The 17,876-nt window shown below is 41.0% G+C and overlaps 1 long non-coding RNA gene across 1 annotated transcript in view; it reads right to left on the bottom strand.

Annotated features, from left to right (window-relative positions):
* Positions 1–17,876, bottom strand: part of LOC122792456 — a 74,600-nt gene that overhangs the window by 22,658 nt on the left and 34,066 nt on the right. The window contains exon 2 of the long non-coding RNA XR_006363308.1: positions 15,921–15,995. This is a non-coding gene — a long non-coding RNA (uncharacterized LOC122792456). The remainder of the gene's footprint in view (positions 1–15,920; positions 15,996–17,876) is intronic.

Below are 17,876 nucleotides of genomic sequence, written 5' to 3'. Positions count from 1 at the left end.
GATTAAAGTGTAGCTATCATTCTAAGTCTTTTGGATTAAGGACTTGAGCTTCAGACCAGTTGCTTTACATTAGGAAGGTTTGTGGCCTGCACTGTGGTGGCAGGACAGGTAGCTTACATCCTTGTAAGTTGGGAAATGCTGATTGAGGGCTCAGTGTCTGTTATTCTAAAAGTGTATTAGTTCTAGTTTAAGCACTTGGGCTTCAGGCCAGTTATTTTACATTAAGAAGGTTCGTGGTCTGCACTCTTGTGGGAGGAGAGGCTGGACTCTGCCCTTCTGAGCTGGGAATTTCTGGTTAAAGGCTTATAGTGCCTGCATATTTGAACTGTTTCTTACTGAAATTGGTACACCTTGTTTGCTGTAGCATAGACTAGATCCAGGCCTGCTGAATCTAGCTTTGTTTGTATGCTTGTTGTTTGTTTGCTTGTTATTTCCCTGAAACGCTAATTCCACCTAAAACGTGACTTTTCAGCGCTTCTGTGGATCCCTAGTGATATCTGCATTGCTTACTGTAGTATTTCCTTGTTTCACTTGAAAGAAAGTTACTGTTTGTCATTTTTGCATTTAAGTTACCTGTAACACATTGCATTTAAGTTACCTGGTACTTGCTCACTAAGTCATCACTAAAAAATTAAAAGCACTACACCCTCACAAACTCCCCTTGAGTACCTTGTTCACCATTGGCCTTTTTTTCAATTATAAAGGAATTCCCAGTACTATTCTAGCATGTCCAAAGGTCAGTTGTCAATCTCCTCTCCGGTCCAGCTGGTGAATCTGGGAATCTTGAGGCAATGTTACAACTGCCTCATGTACACAGACAACCCTCTCCTCCTTCTAACTAATTCCAATACATGTGAGAGATGCAACCATATAGCCAAACTGGAGGCTAAGCTCTCTCAACTCAGTACTGGCATAACCAGTCAGGAGGAGAAGGAAACCACACTCACTACAATTCCAGTATCACATAGACCTACCGCGACAGCAAACCAAACACATAAACACACAAAAACATACTCGGAGGCTCTAAATAAAAATCTGCCTAAGCAGCAGAGACCTCCAAAGCAGACACCCAAGCAACCGCTACCCCAAAACAAAACATGTGCAACACATAGCTCACAAAGCCAGTGTGCCGAACAGTCACAGCCCTTAAGGCTAAACAACACACCTGATACACTTGTAATAGGTGACTCTATCGTCAGGCACACTGACGTCCCACTCACCAGGCTGAACAAGGAGAAGGTCATGGTGAGCTGCCTGTCGGGCGCTAGGATCCACCACATAACACAAGCACTCAGGTCACTCCAAGGCAAGTACAAATATGACTCAGTCATTGTCCATGCTGGTGTGAATGACCTGAGACATACCTCCCTGGACTACATGAAAAGAGACATAGAGGAGCTCTATGAGCATGTAGCCCAGGGCGGTATGACCCTGACCTTGAGTAGCATCTTACCCTCACCAAGAATGATGCCACAATATGAAGACAAGATGATCAATTTCAACAATTGGCTTAAGTATTGGTGTTATTCAAAGGGGATCCAATGCCTGTCAGCCTGGGATGACATGCTCGACAAGCCACGATGCTTCGCTAGGGATGGCTTGCACCTATCACCCCTGGGCTTTCGGATATTGGCAAAGGCTCTTGCTACCCCCATAGTGCCTTTTTTAGGCAAGGCTCAAAAGACAAATGCACCTCCATAGGTATCACAAGGGATAAGAAACTAAGAGTAATACTACTCAACGTCAGAAGTTCAAACCTCAAGATGCACGCACGCACTCAAAACTCTCCTTATCATGGAGAACATCAATATCTGTGCAGTAACAGAAACCTGGTTCAAGGCTCCCAAGAGCACCCCAGCACTACCAGGTTATACCTCATACCATGCTTTTCAGCCCCCAAACTTGGACCGAGCCACAAAAGGAGGGGGAGTATCAATATTCGTCAAAGATACCCACACCTCCAGGTTGGTGGCACAGCACGAAGCATCAGAGACTATCCATGTGCAACTAACAGTGGGTAAAACTGCCTTCCAGTTCATAGCCTGCTACAGACCACCCTCCCAAACCCAGGAACCCCACTCGGCCTTCCTGAGAACACTGGAAAATATAAAGGTCTCTCCAAACACCATTATATTGGGCAACTTCAACTACCCAAACATAGACTGGGAGCATTACTCTAGCTCCAACACCCTAGCCCAAAGGTTCCTAGAATTTATAAACTCAAATGCTATGGAACAACTTGTTACCACTCCCACAAGAGGGGAAAACATACTGGACCTGATCATCACCAACATGGGGACTCTATGCTCCAGACCAGAAGTGTATCCCTCACTGGTAAGATCAGACCATAAACTAATCTCACTGGATATTCACATCCCAACCCCACCGCCTGCCCAGAAAACCACAGTGAAAAACTTCTAAAGCAAATTTCACACTCCTCAAAACCGAGGTGGAATCCTTCAAAGCCCCCGGGCCTGTGAAAAATACGGCCCAGACCGCAGAATCCTTTATAAACGCATTCTGTGAACACCTTCAGGAATGCATGGATCATGCAATCCCAAATAAAACCAAGACCCAATCCTCCAAAGGCAGATGTCCTGTCTGGTGGACCCCAGCCATAAACAAACTATACAATAGAAGGAGGAAGCTACTACATGATAGAGCACAATCCCAAAAAGGGAAGGCATCTCTGATCAGTATTAGCAAAAAACTACGGGCACTCATAAAATCGTCTAAGGCCAGCTTTGAGAGAAAAATTGCACAGGACACTAAGGATAATCACAAGGCTTTCTTTAGTTATGTTAGGAACCTGGGTGGGAATTCCCAGATATGCTCAGAATGAGTCCAAAATGACAAAAAATACACCGAACCCACAGACATTGCCAACATCCTAGCTGACAGGTTCAGCGCAAACTTCTCCCCACCCATCCCACCAAAAGGGCAAATATCTATCCCAGCAGAGTGCTGCCTCCCTGACATCTCAGATGCTCAGGTAAGAGCTGCCCTCTCCAAAGCAAAAAACACAGCATCAATGGGACCAGACGTGTCCCAGGCTATGTCCTACATGAACTTCAAGAAGAGCTAAACCCAAACATAACACTACCGTTGAATCTCAGCCTTACTACAGGATATGTACCCAAAGAGTGGCGTACAGCAACATTTGTCCCTCTCCGCAAAGTTGCTGCCTCAACGGATCCTGGAAACTATCGCCTCATAAGCCTGACTAGCTTGGTCTGCAAAGCTGTGGAAAGGATCATCATGGACCTCATAAATAAAGATATTGGGGACCTATAGACACTGGATCCTACCCAGTTCGGCTTTGTTAAGGGCAGATCCTGCCTCTTAAACCTGGTCGATTTCTTTGAAACAGTCACCAAGGCCATTGACGAGGGGAAGGTGGTCCACACAGCCTACCTGGACCTCACAAAAGCCTTTGATACAATACCCCACTCGGGCATTATAGATAAGCTCACCAGCTTAAATATAAACCCATATGTCACTAGATGGGTTGCAAACTGGCTCAAGGACAGAACCCTCATGGTTAGAATTGCTGGAGCCATGTCAGACTCCAAACCAGTTCTAAGTGGCATCCCACAAGGCTCAGTCCTGGGACCTCTCTTGTTCGCTATACATTTCTCGGAGGTACAGGCCAACACGGAAGGACTGTACTGACCAAGTTCGCAGATGACTGCAAACTGGGCACCATAATCGACTCTCCAGCCGACACAAGCATCCTCCAAAAGGGCCTCATAGAAACAGACAACTGGTGCCAGAGCCATGGACTCAAGCTAAACGCCAAAAAGTGTATAGTCATCCCCTTTGGAAAAAAACAAAGTGCCACAAATTACCACATAGGTGGTAATCCATTAAGTGCAGAAGAAGTAATTAGGGACCCAAGTTGATAGCAATCTCTCATTTGACAACCACGTGGCCAAAGTGGTTAGAAAAACATTTTATGTAGCCCACCTAATCATGAAGGGATTCACATCTAGATCAGGGGAGGTCATCGTGCCTCTTTACTCATCCCTCATCAGGCCCATAATTGAGTACAATGCCCTTTTTGGGATGTACCTTACCAGACACCTGCAGCAACTGGAAAGACCCCAAAAGTACCTCACCAAGAGGATCAAAGGGCTCAAACAGATGCCGTATGCTGCCCGGTTAAAGAAACTCCAGCTCTACTCAGTGGCATACCGCCTGCTCAGAGGCGATCTGTGCCTGACGTATAAAGCCATGTCCAACCCGGAATTAATGGACATGCTGCACCTCAGAAAATCCAAATCCCATCGAGCCACGCCGAGAGACTTGAACCTCAGCACTGAAATAAATAGGACATGCTGGAGTGACAGATTCATAACCCAGAGGCTCCCTTCACTCTGGAATAAAATCCCATTCCAGGTTAGGCAGAGTCCCTCATTGACTCTCTTCAAGAGGAATCTTGATGAGTGGATGGGAGATCATAGGTTTACCCCGGGTATCACTTCTGTGTCACTGTTAGACAGAGGCACAGTATACTAACCTCGAAAAAGGGCATAGCAAAATTAATTTAAAATGGGTGGCAAAAGCCAAACACACTCTGGCTAGGCTTATAAATGCCCTAGGGCAGATAGCCTAGTATGAACCTATGAACCTATTAATATAGCAGATTATGATCATGTCTCAGAGCATAACCTGCTTATTATGTATTCAAGACACAGAAGCCAAGAAATTCACATAGAGATGAAGGTTGAGAGGTGAATCTTGTCATCCAAGTTGAGAACACATAATGATCAGAGAACCGGTCATTCATTTTTGTAGTGCAAGGAAATTTATCTGCTCCATGTACTACTAATTACAGAAAAGCAAAATAACACAAAAGAAAAAAAATGCAAAGTGTTGTATTGGTTTTGAAAGCAAGTAAAGCAGTTGGGAAGCACTTTACTTCCTTACATATTCCTTGCTGAAGGAAAGCAGTTAGTTTCCAATGCATTTTTAGTAGCTTTATTGTTGTAGACACCAGGCAGAAACAAAACTGAAACAAAGCCACTTCATGTTCTGTTACTGTTGTTTACTGGCCAGTACTGTCAGCTTTTAGTGCCTAGCTCCTGACATGATCTTAACAGCACGTAGGAGGTGCTTAACAATTAAGTTCCTTTCTAAATGTCTTTTAATGCTCCAGTAGAACCAGGGTGTCATTTAACTGACAGTGGAACATAATCACATCGATCCATGCACAACATGTATGTTATAAAAAGAAAGTTGAATATGTCCATCATGTTTTCCTGGAATGGCATTATAAAGAGAAGCTGAGGTATAGATTTTTTCTAGACCTGTTTTATTTTAATTATCATGCTTTGTTATCATTCAGTAGGGAAGAAATTGCTGCGTTATTTTTTTTTTCGATTATAGTTTTGCAGTCCAAGAACAGAACTGCTGTCACTTTAAAATATATACAGAAAGTGAATAAGACATATCAATGGAAGCATGGAGGTGCTTAGGAGAAATGGCAGTGGAATTTCTAACTAGATTGTTTAATGAAATTTTGGAAAGTCAGAGGATGCCTGAGGAGTGGAGAAAAAGTGTTTTGGTACCTATCTTTAGGAATAAGGGTGATGTGCAGAGCTGCAGTAACTACAGAGGGATAAAACTGATTAGTCACAGCTTGAAGTTATGGGAAAGAGTAGTGGAAGCAAGGTTAAGAAGGGAGGTGATGATTAGTGATCAGCAGTATGGTTTCATGCCAGGAAAGAGCACTACAGATGCAATGTTTGCTCTGAGAGTGTTGTTGGAGAAATACAGAGAAGGTCAGAAGGAGTTGCATTGTGTCTTTGTAGACTTGGAGAAAGCATATGACAGGGTGCCTAGAGAAGAGTTGTGGTATTGTATGAGGAAGTCGGGAGTGGCAGAGAAGTATGTAAGAGTGGTACATGATATGTATGAGGGTAGTGTGACAGTGGTGAGGACTGCAGTGGGAGTGACAGATCCGTTTAAGGTGGAGGTGGGATTACATCAAGGATCAGCTCTGAGTCCTTTCTTATTTGCAGTGGTGATGGACAGGTTGACAGATGAGATCAGACAGGAGGCCCTGTGGACTATGATGTTTGCAGATGACATTGTGATCTGTAGTGAGAGTAGGAATCAGGTTGAGGAGACTCTGGAGAGGTGGAGATATGCTCTAGAGAGCAGAGGAATGAAGGTCAGCAGGGCTAAGACAGAATATATGTGTGTAAATGAGAGGGAGGGTAGAGGAATGGTGAGGATGCAGGGAGTAGAGTTGGTAAAGGTGGATGAGTTTAAGTACTTGGGATCAACAGTTCAGAGTAATGGTGAATGTGGAAGAGAGGTGAAGAAGAGAGTACAGGCAGGGTGGAATGGGTGGAGAAGAGTGTCAGGAGTGATTTGTGACAGACGGGTACCAGTAAGAGTGAAAGGGAAGGTCTACAAGAGGGTAGTGAGACCAGCTATGTTATATGGGTTGGAGACAGTGGCAGTGACAAAAAGGCAGGAGTCAGAGCTGGATGTGGCAGAGTTAAAGATGTTAAGATTTGCACTCGGTGAGACTAGGATGGATAGGATTAGGAATCAGTATATTAGAGGGTCAGCTCATGTTGGACAGTTTGGAGACAAAGCAAGAGAGACGAGATTGCTTTGGTTTGGACATGTGCTGAGGAGGGATGATGGGTATATTGGGAAAAAGATGCTAAGGATGGAGCTGCCAGGTAAGAGGAATAGAGGAAGGCCTAATATAAGGTTTATGGACATGGTGAGAGAGGGCATGTAGGCAGTTGGTGTGACAGAGCAAGATGCAGAGGATAGGAAGAAATGGAAAGAAATGATCCACTGTGGCGACCCCTAAGGGGAAAAGCCGAAAGAGAATGATGATATATTTATTATGTATGGGTGTTATTATGCTTGGGACTTGAATAGCATATTTTATTTGAATTTTGTATTTTGTGCAGTGGCATTTATGTCATTATATATGTGTTATTTAATTATTTATTAATAAAATTGTAACTATATGACATTAGCTCAGTCAGTGAAGAGAAATAATCTAAAAGTGAAATTATATTCTTTGATATCTTTTAAAGCATGCACACAATTGTTCTTTGATTTTCACATGCACGTATGACTTTTAAGGGAGATGTCAGCTTTTTGTGATATACCTCATGACTTTTGCTTTTTCTGTACCCTTTGTTTCCGTGCACTTACACATTCCATTGTGTTTTTATTAATTTAAAAAAGAATCCCACTCTCAGTGTGACTTTTCTTGCTCATGCTATTCAGTATGCCCATAATCTCCCTTGCAAAAATATGGTTTCACTTCACAATTAGTTATGTTTATGTTTATTGCTCAGGTAAGTGGTCTGTATAAGGCCCTTGCCTATGCTAGAACCTTATAATCCGTAATTATTGGCTGGATGTTGCACTTGCATTACACTGCTTGCACTATACAAGCTCTCCAAAATGAATGATAGATATGCTATTCACACTCTCTACTCTAGTCCATATGGTGTTTACAACTGTTTGGTTTCTTAGCTGGGTTAACTTAATTTTTCAAAGATCTTATCACACTAAAAATCTTTAATGATAAAAGACAACACCTTTTGGTCCCAATGGAATGTTCTAAAGAAAGCATTTGCAAGGAAATGGATTTACCCACTTCTTATACTGAAAGTGAGAAAAACTTGAAAAAGCATTTGCCTGATTCTCAAGTACAAGTTGTACAGGATGAAGAATGTACATTTTTTTTCCACTTTTGTAAACATAAACAATATTTCAAGCTGTAACGTCCCCACATTGGGCCAGTAATCAAGGAGGCTGAATCCTTACCACTGGCACTGGAGAGGGACATTCATTTGAAACAAAAATGAATACATCCAGTATTTCCAGATGTAGCTCTCTGCATCAAGCACAATTTCTGTCAAGAGCACACAGGGAACACACTCAGTCCAGGGGCTGGTTTTCCCTTTTTCTTTCTCCAGATGCCCAATAAGACTCCCCACTGGCAGAGCTATAGCGTTGATTCCCCAGCTATGTGTCCCAGGCTAAGTCCTCCACCACTGCTCTGTGTCCCTGTTCCAAGTAGCTGACACACACATTTTGAGAGCTGATTTTCACACACACACACACACACACACACACACACACACACACACACACACACACACACACACGCACACACACGCACACACACACACACACACATACACACACACACACACACACACACACACACACACACACACACACACACACATACACACACACGCACACATATGCACGCACGCACGCACAGACACGCATATACACACACACACACACACACACACACACACACACACACACACACACACACACACACACACACACACACACACACACACACACACACACACACACACACACACACACACACACACACACACACACACACACACACACACACACACAAACACACGGGAAAGGCTGGCACAGAGTTACTAGCTATGCCCCTCTGCCCAGACTGTAAGGTAGCTACTGCTACCAGGACACTCCAAAGCCAGCTACACCGAGGCTTTTACAAGGATACCCAATTATACTGAGTGAAATTAATATTAATACAAATCTAATGTTGACTAAACAGTAAGGCTTTCAGAAGTGGCCACAGTGTTACCAAATAGATATGAGTACTCTCAAAGGTTAAAATATTCTCTAAAAGATCAGCCGCAATGAAAAGCTTAAATATATTTAATAACAAATAATAAAAGACAATGAAAATACTAAATATATATTTACAATAAACACCAGTTTTAATCACAGGAAATATTAAAATAACAAAAGCAAATAGATTCACACAGCTACAGAAAAACAGTATCTATCTAATCTCACTATATTTTCCTGACTGATCTAAAGAGTGACTATTCCCTGGTCATATACTAGAGCAAGGCAAGATGAATGAGGGATCCTTCATTGTCAGGTTCCAAAAACAGAGTGCCATGAGCCTTCATTCTCACCTAGTATTAAAACACAATTTTTAGTGATGGATTACAGAATGACATTGCATATGTCTGATCATCTGACTTCTGGTTCCCATCCTACCTCCCTTGACTAGAAGCTGTCAGTATTTAGCACATAAGTGTCAATAATACACACACACACACACACACACACACACACACACACACACACACACACACACACACACACACACACACATAAACACACAGCCTTGCTAAGATCTGCAGCAACTCCTGGAAGTCATAGAACAATTTCAAACCTTCAATTAGTAGTAGCAATTCGTTTTTCCCCAAAGACAATGCAGAAAGCTTCCTAGTGCAAACATTTTGTCTCTGGCTGCATTGAGAATTGTAAGATGCTATCTTTGTGGCCTAAAACAGGTAATTAAATTTCAAACTGTTTTCAAAGTTAGGTGGATTCATATTAACCTCTTTTCTTCCAGTATCCTCTGTTAAAATATATACAGTTAAACAGTTACAATAATGCATGTATATTACTTTTTCTGTCCAGCAGGGCACACTGTTGGTATATTTTTAACACAAACAGCTTTACAACTACATTTTTCAACAAAAGCATCTGTACAAATTAGTTTGATATTCAAATGACATATAATTCTTTATAAAATTCCAGATGGCTGTGCTGGCATATGTTATACATCCACTGCCCTAATTCTCCTGGAATAGCTGGCAATACCTCACATCACCACATAAGCTATCTCCATATATATAACGGAGAACACTAGAATTAATGGACATGCTCCACCTCAGGAAATCAAAATCCCTTAGAGCTACACGCTCCAGGGACTTAAACCACAGCACAGAAATAAATAGGACATGCTGGAGGGACAGATTCATATCCCAGAGGCTCCCCTCAATCTGGAACAAAATCCCAATCCATGTTAGGCAGAGCCCCTCAATGACCCTCTTCAAGAGAAATCTTGACGAGTGGATGGGAGATCATAGGTTTATCCTTGGGATCTCTTCTGTGTCCCTACTAGACAGAGGCACAGTAAACTAACCTTCAAAGGGCTATCTTCTGTGACCTACTATACAGAGGCACAGTCAACTAATCTAAAAGGGTGGTGAAAGCCAAACACACTCTGGCTAGGCTTATAAATGCCCTAGGGCAGATAGCCTAGTATCAACCTATGAACCTATGAACCTATATGTATATATGTATATGTAGAGAGACGGAACTATCTATCCCTCAATCTATATATATATATATATATATATATATATATATATATATATATATATATATAAATAGAGAGAGAGGGACATAAACACACACACACACACACACACACACACACACACACACACACACACACACACACACACACACGCACACACGCACACACACACACACACACACACACACACACACACACACACACACACACACACACACACACATACACACACACTTACACACACACAGACTTCAAGAAAAAAAAAAACAAATCTAAAGAATCCATTCCATAAGACCTTAAGCCTGCTGTAGTAGAAACCCATAAGATATATCTGCAAATTACTCCTTAAGGACATATCAGTGTTTCAGTTACATGGCTTCTGAATGCCCATGACTTTTTCTTTCACTTTTTTGTAGTTTTTAATAATGCATTCAGGCTAATAAAGTCTGACCCTACTAGTTGTAGATTTGACACATATAAACAAGTCTGATGTCCAGCTCTGACAAAGAACATTTAATGATTGGAAAAGTGGGTGAAAAGTATGGTTAGGGTCAAAAACAGTTGGCATCATGTAGTTATGCTATGATTAGGGTAAGGGAAAAGATGTGGAACTGATGTTTTGTAGTCTGTGGTAAAGGTTGGGAAGGATTTTGAGTTCAAAAAGTAAGAGGGTATGGAAAAGAGGGTCATAAGAAGGGGAGAACAGAAGACATAGAGGTGACATGACAGATGATAGGATGAAGTCAATAGCTGGGGGAGCAACTCTGTTGACAGCTTTCAAAAGGGGGCAGCTTGTAGTGGTAGGTAATTGTCTCTGTTAGGGCAGAGTGTTAGTGAGAGTGTGGACACATCCCCAAGGCTGGGGCAATCTAGCAATAGTGGTGGATCAAGAGGTGTGCATGAAGGTGGGAGAGCAGACTGAGCTAATGAAAGGGGCAGAGGTAATATTACTGCAAGAGCTAAAGGTGATGAGGAGGGAGGCAGTGAAATTTGTGTGGAAGAGCTTTAAATCAGAAGGGAATTGTTGTTGAGCAAAAGCAGGGCAAAGAGAAGGGTAAGGATTATTTTGAGAGTGCTGGGAAATAGGCAAGAGGTTGTATTATTGGGGGATGTTAATGGTATGTGGGATATCAGCAGCTACAATATAGAGGGAACAGGAGTTATTCTGGAATTGTTTATAAACATGATGAAGATAAGCCATAGGTTTTCAAGGATTGGTTACATTAGGTAGAGATTAAGACAGAGGTCAGAATAGTAGTGGGATGATTTTAATGTAGTGTTAAATCCTGAGAATGTTAGATTATCTGGGGATATGGAGCATTGTAGGAGCATTCAGAGTGCATTACAAGATGGACTGATACGGTTGCAGTTGACAGCTATGTCATTTGACAAAAAGACAGGGGAGAGGGGTTTTCATTTTTGAGGAATGAGATGAAGCAGGTTATCATGGTGGACAGAAAATTACAGGATAAGGAGATACTGAGAAAGGAAGAGGGGGAGTAGATTACAGATAGGCATACTTCAGATCATGTGAGTTTGACACTGCTGTGTAAACGTGAGGAAAGAGAAGAGTTTTATTTTTATTTTTACTTATTTGCTGAGCAAGTAAGCCCACTGGACACAATTTTCCCTTTTCAGGGGTGACCCAGGAGCACTATCTGGTTAAATGACTTGTTCATGGTCACAAATGAAGGTGGAAGCAGCTTATAAACAGCGCATATCTGTATTCCTCTGTGGTAACTGATTTGGAACCTAGGCCATTGGATTAGTGGGAGGCAGACTCAATAATGAAATACATGCGGTGATAAATTTTATTTATTTAACATTTGTTTACTGGGAAAGTCTGACTTAGAACAAAGCCAATTTTCAGCAGATGCCCAGGGAGAAACACTCCAGACACATGTCTTTGTAATGTGGGAGGAAACAGGAGTACCCGGAGTAAACCCACACGAACGGAGGGAGGACATGCAGACTTTGCACAACAGGCACCTCAGCCAAGAATCAAACCAGAGAACCTTTTGCTATGACGTGATAATGCTACTGCTGCACCACTGCACCATCCATACACCATCCAAATCACATAATACCAACAAACCATACACACATACACGCACACAGACACACACACACACACACATATATATATATATATATATATATATATACATATATATATATATATATATATATATATATATATATATATATATATGCACATGTGTGTTTGTGTGTGTGCATGTGTTTGTTAATTAGAGTAGAACACTGATCCAAAAGGAACAATTTCAGGTTCATTCCAGGAAAATGAACAAAACAGTACTTTTTGATACAAATATATAAAGGAAGAATAAAATGTTAAAAAAAGAAACAATACAATTTAAATGCATGGAAACAAATTTAGGCAATAAAATATTTATAATAATCAACTAATGCTGTTATAAACATACATTTCCAGATAGTGGAATCAGTTTAATTAGGTATAGAGCTCCATGTTAAAAAACATCCTCTTTACAGAAGGTAGGTTAGGCTGAAGGAGCGGGAAACTGATGAGAGAGAACAAGTTTATAAACCTAAACCAGAATGATTTTTTTTTTTTTTGCAGAAAAATAAATGATTTGAGGGAAAGGAATGTATATTTGTTTATTTATTTAACATTTGTTTACCAGGAAAGTCTGACTGGGACAGAGGCCATTTTCAGTGGAAATCCAGGTAGAAACGCATGTGTTTAGAATGTGGGAGGAAACAGGAACCTCCCTGAGGAAACCCATGTGAATGCAGGGAGGACATGCAGACTCTACACAGAAGGCACCCCAGCCCAGAATTGAACCAGACAACCTCTTGTGAGGTGACAACATTAACTGCTGCACCACTGTACCACTGCTCCACCCACAGAGGGCTGGCCTTTAGTATGTAGCATACTAGATGTCGGTGTAATGGGTGGAGTAGTTATTTCTTGCAGTCTGAAGAATCAGGGTAGCTAACTGGGTCTTTTGGTTTGAGACTGCAGATTTTGGATGTTTCCTTTAAGGAAATTTTACAACATGATTTGATTTTATAGCATTTATTCAGGATTCTTATTTTGTGGGGTATGCATTTCCAAGTTTATAACCACAGTACTGATAAGGAGTGGTCAGTGATGTGTCCTTTTGTGTGAGGGACCTGGAGTGATGTATTATTGAGCTGTGAATGCAAATTATATGTCTTTTCTTCTGATGTTAGTCTACCTACAAAGTATGAGAATGGCTGTTGCTTAAATAGCCTGGATGTTAGGGAATCTAGTAGCAGTGAGGATTCCTCTTGAACTGGGGGTCATTTCATCTGTTTTCAGTAGTGTTCTGGAGGCTTGGGTAATGCAAAAGTGGATCGGGTTTGTGGTGGCCTTAACTTGTTATTTTTTTTTTAAAGGCAGCAGTAGAAATTGTCAATCCATATTCTAATCAAACCACTGGGATTCCTTTACCTACTGCTCCTGTGGCTACTAGTGAGTGAAACTGAAATATTTCCATGCCAAAAATACAATTTGGGATTTTTGATCTTGTATATTTAGCATGTATAATTTTTATGTTTTTGGCCTAGCCAGAGGCTGAGACATCTGAATATTTGAGTAGTCCCTTGAGGATGTTTATTATGGTTAGACAGTAAAAAGAATTACTTCTTGGTTTGTGCCAAAAATCATTGTTTTGGTTTTTGTTGGAATAAGAATGGACATCCTGTTGTTAAGTCAGTTTGCAACTGATATCTTGTGCTCCTGTAGTAGGTCTTTTTATGTTTGCTGGAGATATTCCTGTTCTGTACATGACCATGACATCAGCATAGATCACAATTCGTATGTACTTCTGGGAAAAACACGATTTGCTCTGTATTTCATTTCTGTATTCATCACAGTCATTGGGCTCTCTAATGCTGCTACAGAAATGCAAGGAAGGCTGTCTTCTGGATGCATAAAGGGCATTTGGTATGTGCAACTGAAGAAAAGTTTTATTTTTTAGCAATCGTTGTGTTACTAAATGGGTCCAAGAAATGCAAAGTTCTTAGCGAGAGCGACAAGACATATGATGTATAGGGTGTAAGCTGTTTTTTAAACCACAGTCAGTGTAAATATACAGTGTAAAGTACTGACATTTTCAGTGCCTTAACATTCTACTTCCCCCTCCATCCCAACTTTCCCCCTTACCCTTTTTCCACCTTTCTCATGACCTCTTGAATGTTTCTGTGAATTCCCCCTCCACTACCCATTCTGTAAGCCGATTCCATGGGTCCAAAGCCCTCTCTCTGAAAAAATAATTTTGGAGATCTAGGAATTAGTTAATTCCAAGAATTTACTGTCTGAGCCACCCCCCCACATGTCATTCCTATTCAGAATGATCCCTTTTCATTTCTCTCACATGCTGTTATGCATTAATATCAAATCTCCTTCTTGTTTCAAGAGAGAAAAGAGGTCTGGCTGTTCTATCTACTGGTCATATTTCTTCCTTTCTATCTCTTGGATTTTTTTCTAGTAACTTTCCTCTTAATTCATACTAATAACCTGATGCCAGAATCCTTAAATAGCCTACAGAACTACACACTTTTCTTAAATAATGGTCTGACCAAGACCATTGGATGGTAAATTGCAAATTCACTCCTGGTCTGGCTCCATGTTTCTGATGGACAGAGGACAACATTAAGTAAATTAATTCTCAAATGACATACTTCCTCACATAATCTTTAGCTACCTCTTCACTAACATACCCCGCCATATAGGTGTCCAAGGAACTCAGGGACAAAACTAGGTTGGATTGCAAGGCTAGGCTTGTAAAGACTCTGGTGGTTGTTAGCCTAGTATAAACCTTCAAACCTATAAAGTATTGTGTTGGACTCATCATCTCCATATTTTGTATGGCAGGAGATATGTCTGCACTGTAACATGAATGGAGAGGAAAGCCATTTCCAGGATAACTTGTGTTACTGTGAATGTGGAATTAACTAATGTGAGAGTGCTGTATGCACCATTACAGCTACCATCAGCCACTTCATCAATCCTTCTACTTTACTATGCTATGGATTTTCACACAGTGCAGAAGAAACATGTTTGACAAGATGCCCTTGTTTTAAAATTACATAACCTTCTGACAAAGAAAATACAGCTTTTTTTTACTATCCTATCTGCTGATTTCTTAGGCCATCATAGCAATAGCATGTCATCTATTAGTAGTTATGCATGCAGATACTAATAATCACAGTGCTAACTTATCTTAATTCAGCATTCTTTTCAAAACAGATTTCATTAAGCAATAGTACACACTGACTGAATGGTACAGGTGCTTTTGCAACCATCACTTATCACCCTCATATGAAGCCACTGTTTTGGAAATTCTCCTTTCACCAAGGTGCAGTGATCTTGGACCTGATTTTATTAAGTAAGGGATGAATGAATTATAGGCCATAGCATGGAAAATGCTTTGGTTTCCATGCAAACCCAGGATTCAAGGGTTGATTTGGACACATTCAGTCATAGTAAGGAAGAATTCAAAACCCTGACAGTTTTAGTCCCAACTGTTAAGCAACTGGCCTAGTAACATTATTCACTAGTTTTGTTAAATGTACAGGTTTATTCAGTACTAACTATAATATAACAACCATATCCTGAACACATGATGTTGTACTTTGGACAACAAAAACAAAATGAGCTACTAGTCAGTGTCTTAGGGCTAACATACAAAAGAAAACATACATTTAACATAACTGTAAGACAGTGTTGATGGCTACTTACATTTCAGTGAGCTGCGGCAAGTTTGAGAATACATTTGCTTCAATTCTCTTTAAAGCATCATTCTGTGAAATATCACTGCAAAAGAAATTTAAATATCAATGAATAACAAATGATGAGAAGCATAAAAAACAAAATTCATAGTGGAGAGTGGGTTAGCTGGATGTAAAGGTAAATATCATAATACAAAACAGTGTAACTGTACTGAAATTTTCCCTGATTAAGTTGTAGTTTGTTATTTTTAACACAATATCTCTCTCTCTCCCTCTCTTCCTCTCCCCACCTCCCTCTCTCTCTCTCTCTCTCTATATATATATATATATATATATATATATATATATATATATATATACACACACATACATATATGATGCAAGTTTCCTCAAAATTAATTACACTTAAAAAAAAAACTGGGCTGGTGGTAGTCATTGATGAGTAGCCCATAGGGGGGATGATCATGTGGGTCTGCAGTAACCAGCCCTTCCTGTGTGTGTTTCTTGGGTGTCAGGAGGCACAGATGCTTTATCCATGGCCTGTGTAGGGAACCCAGTTGACACACTCTGCATCCAACAAACACACTGTTCTCCCTGACTGTTTCAACTAATCATCACCATTATCATTGTCGTCAGATGATCTTTTGACATTGTACGCTGAAGTTCCATAGTTGGGGTGCCAGACAGAGATTTACCTGTGAACACAGCCTAGTGTAAGTATAACTCACAGCCTCTATCATACTTCCAGTACAGATGTAATGCTAACTACCAGTACTGGAAAATACGTTACACTGTGCTTGTGCCCTTGATGGTTGTACCTTAGATGTTCATATATTAGCCAAAAGATGGACCATTACTATAATGTGCAGGGAGTAGAGGGGCAATGGAAAGTAATCATGCTTGAAAACAGAAATGGCAATACCTTCCTGAGTCAGCTACCAATGCTATTTAAGGGGTACATTGCACCTTGGTTCCAATGTCCAACTACAGACTGTGGGACTGTGACAAGACTGTTGTACCTCTGACAGAGACTAGAAGTTTCACCTCCATTAGAGGTGGTTGAAATGATAATCCTTTTCCATTGCTCTCCCTTCCTTTTCAAGGTAGAGAAACAATTTTTCTGAATCACAGGTAATGTTGATGGCACTGTGCCAGACTTGCTCATAACTGGTATACTGACCATTGACAGCATTGATGTCAGCCACACAGCCCTGCCATACACAGTCTCAGTAGGGCTGGTTGGCAATATTTTGCCTGAAGAGCAGCCAACCCCACAGTGAGAGGATATGCAAACTGGTGTCAGAGCCATGGACTAAAACTAAATGCCTAGAAATGTGTAATAGTATCCTTTGGGAAGTCATCCATCCCTGGTAACTATTATATTGATAACTTACCCCTTACATTTGACCCAGTAGTCAGGGAGTTAGGGACACACAGAGATAGTAATCTAGCCTTTGACCATCACGTGTCTACAGTGGTGAGGAAACCATTCTATGTTGCACAACCTATAAACAAAGGTATGGCATCTAAGCCCAAAGAAGTCACTGTTCCACTTTATTCGGCATTCATCAGACTTATCATTGAGCACAATGCCCCCTTTGGTATGTACCTAACCAGGCATATCAAACAATTGGAGCATCCACAGAGGTTCCTTACTAAAAGAATACAGGCATAAGTAAAATGTCCTATGTAGACCGCCTCAAGGCCATATCCTGTATTCTGTCTCCTACAGGCTTTTGAGGGAGATCTATGCTTGGTATACAGGGTATTGTCAGACCCCACTCTGATGGACCTCCTGCATATCCACAAAACAAACAGCATCAGAATTACCCATTCTAAAGGCTTAAACCTTGCCTGTGATATAAATAGGACCGGTTAGCGAGATAGGTATGTATCCCAGAGACTAGCCCATCCATGGAACAGTCTCTCAATCCATGTGAAGCAGAGTTCCTCCCTAACCCATTTC

Source organism: Protopterus annectens, chromosome 1.part2, assembly GCF_019279795.1.
Source record: "Protopterus annectens isolate FY-2018-M chromosome 1.part2, PAN1.0, whole genome shotgun sequence".
Taxonomy (NCBI): Eukaryota; Metazoa; Chordata; order Ceratodontiformes; family Protopteridae; genus Protopterus; species Protopterus annectens.
Note: the sequence above shows the minus strand (reverse complement) of the source record. Positions and strands in the feature narration are given on the sequence as shown.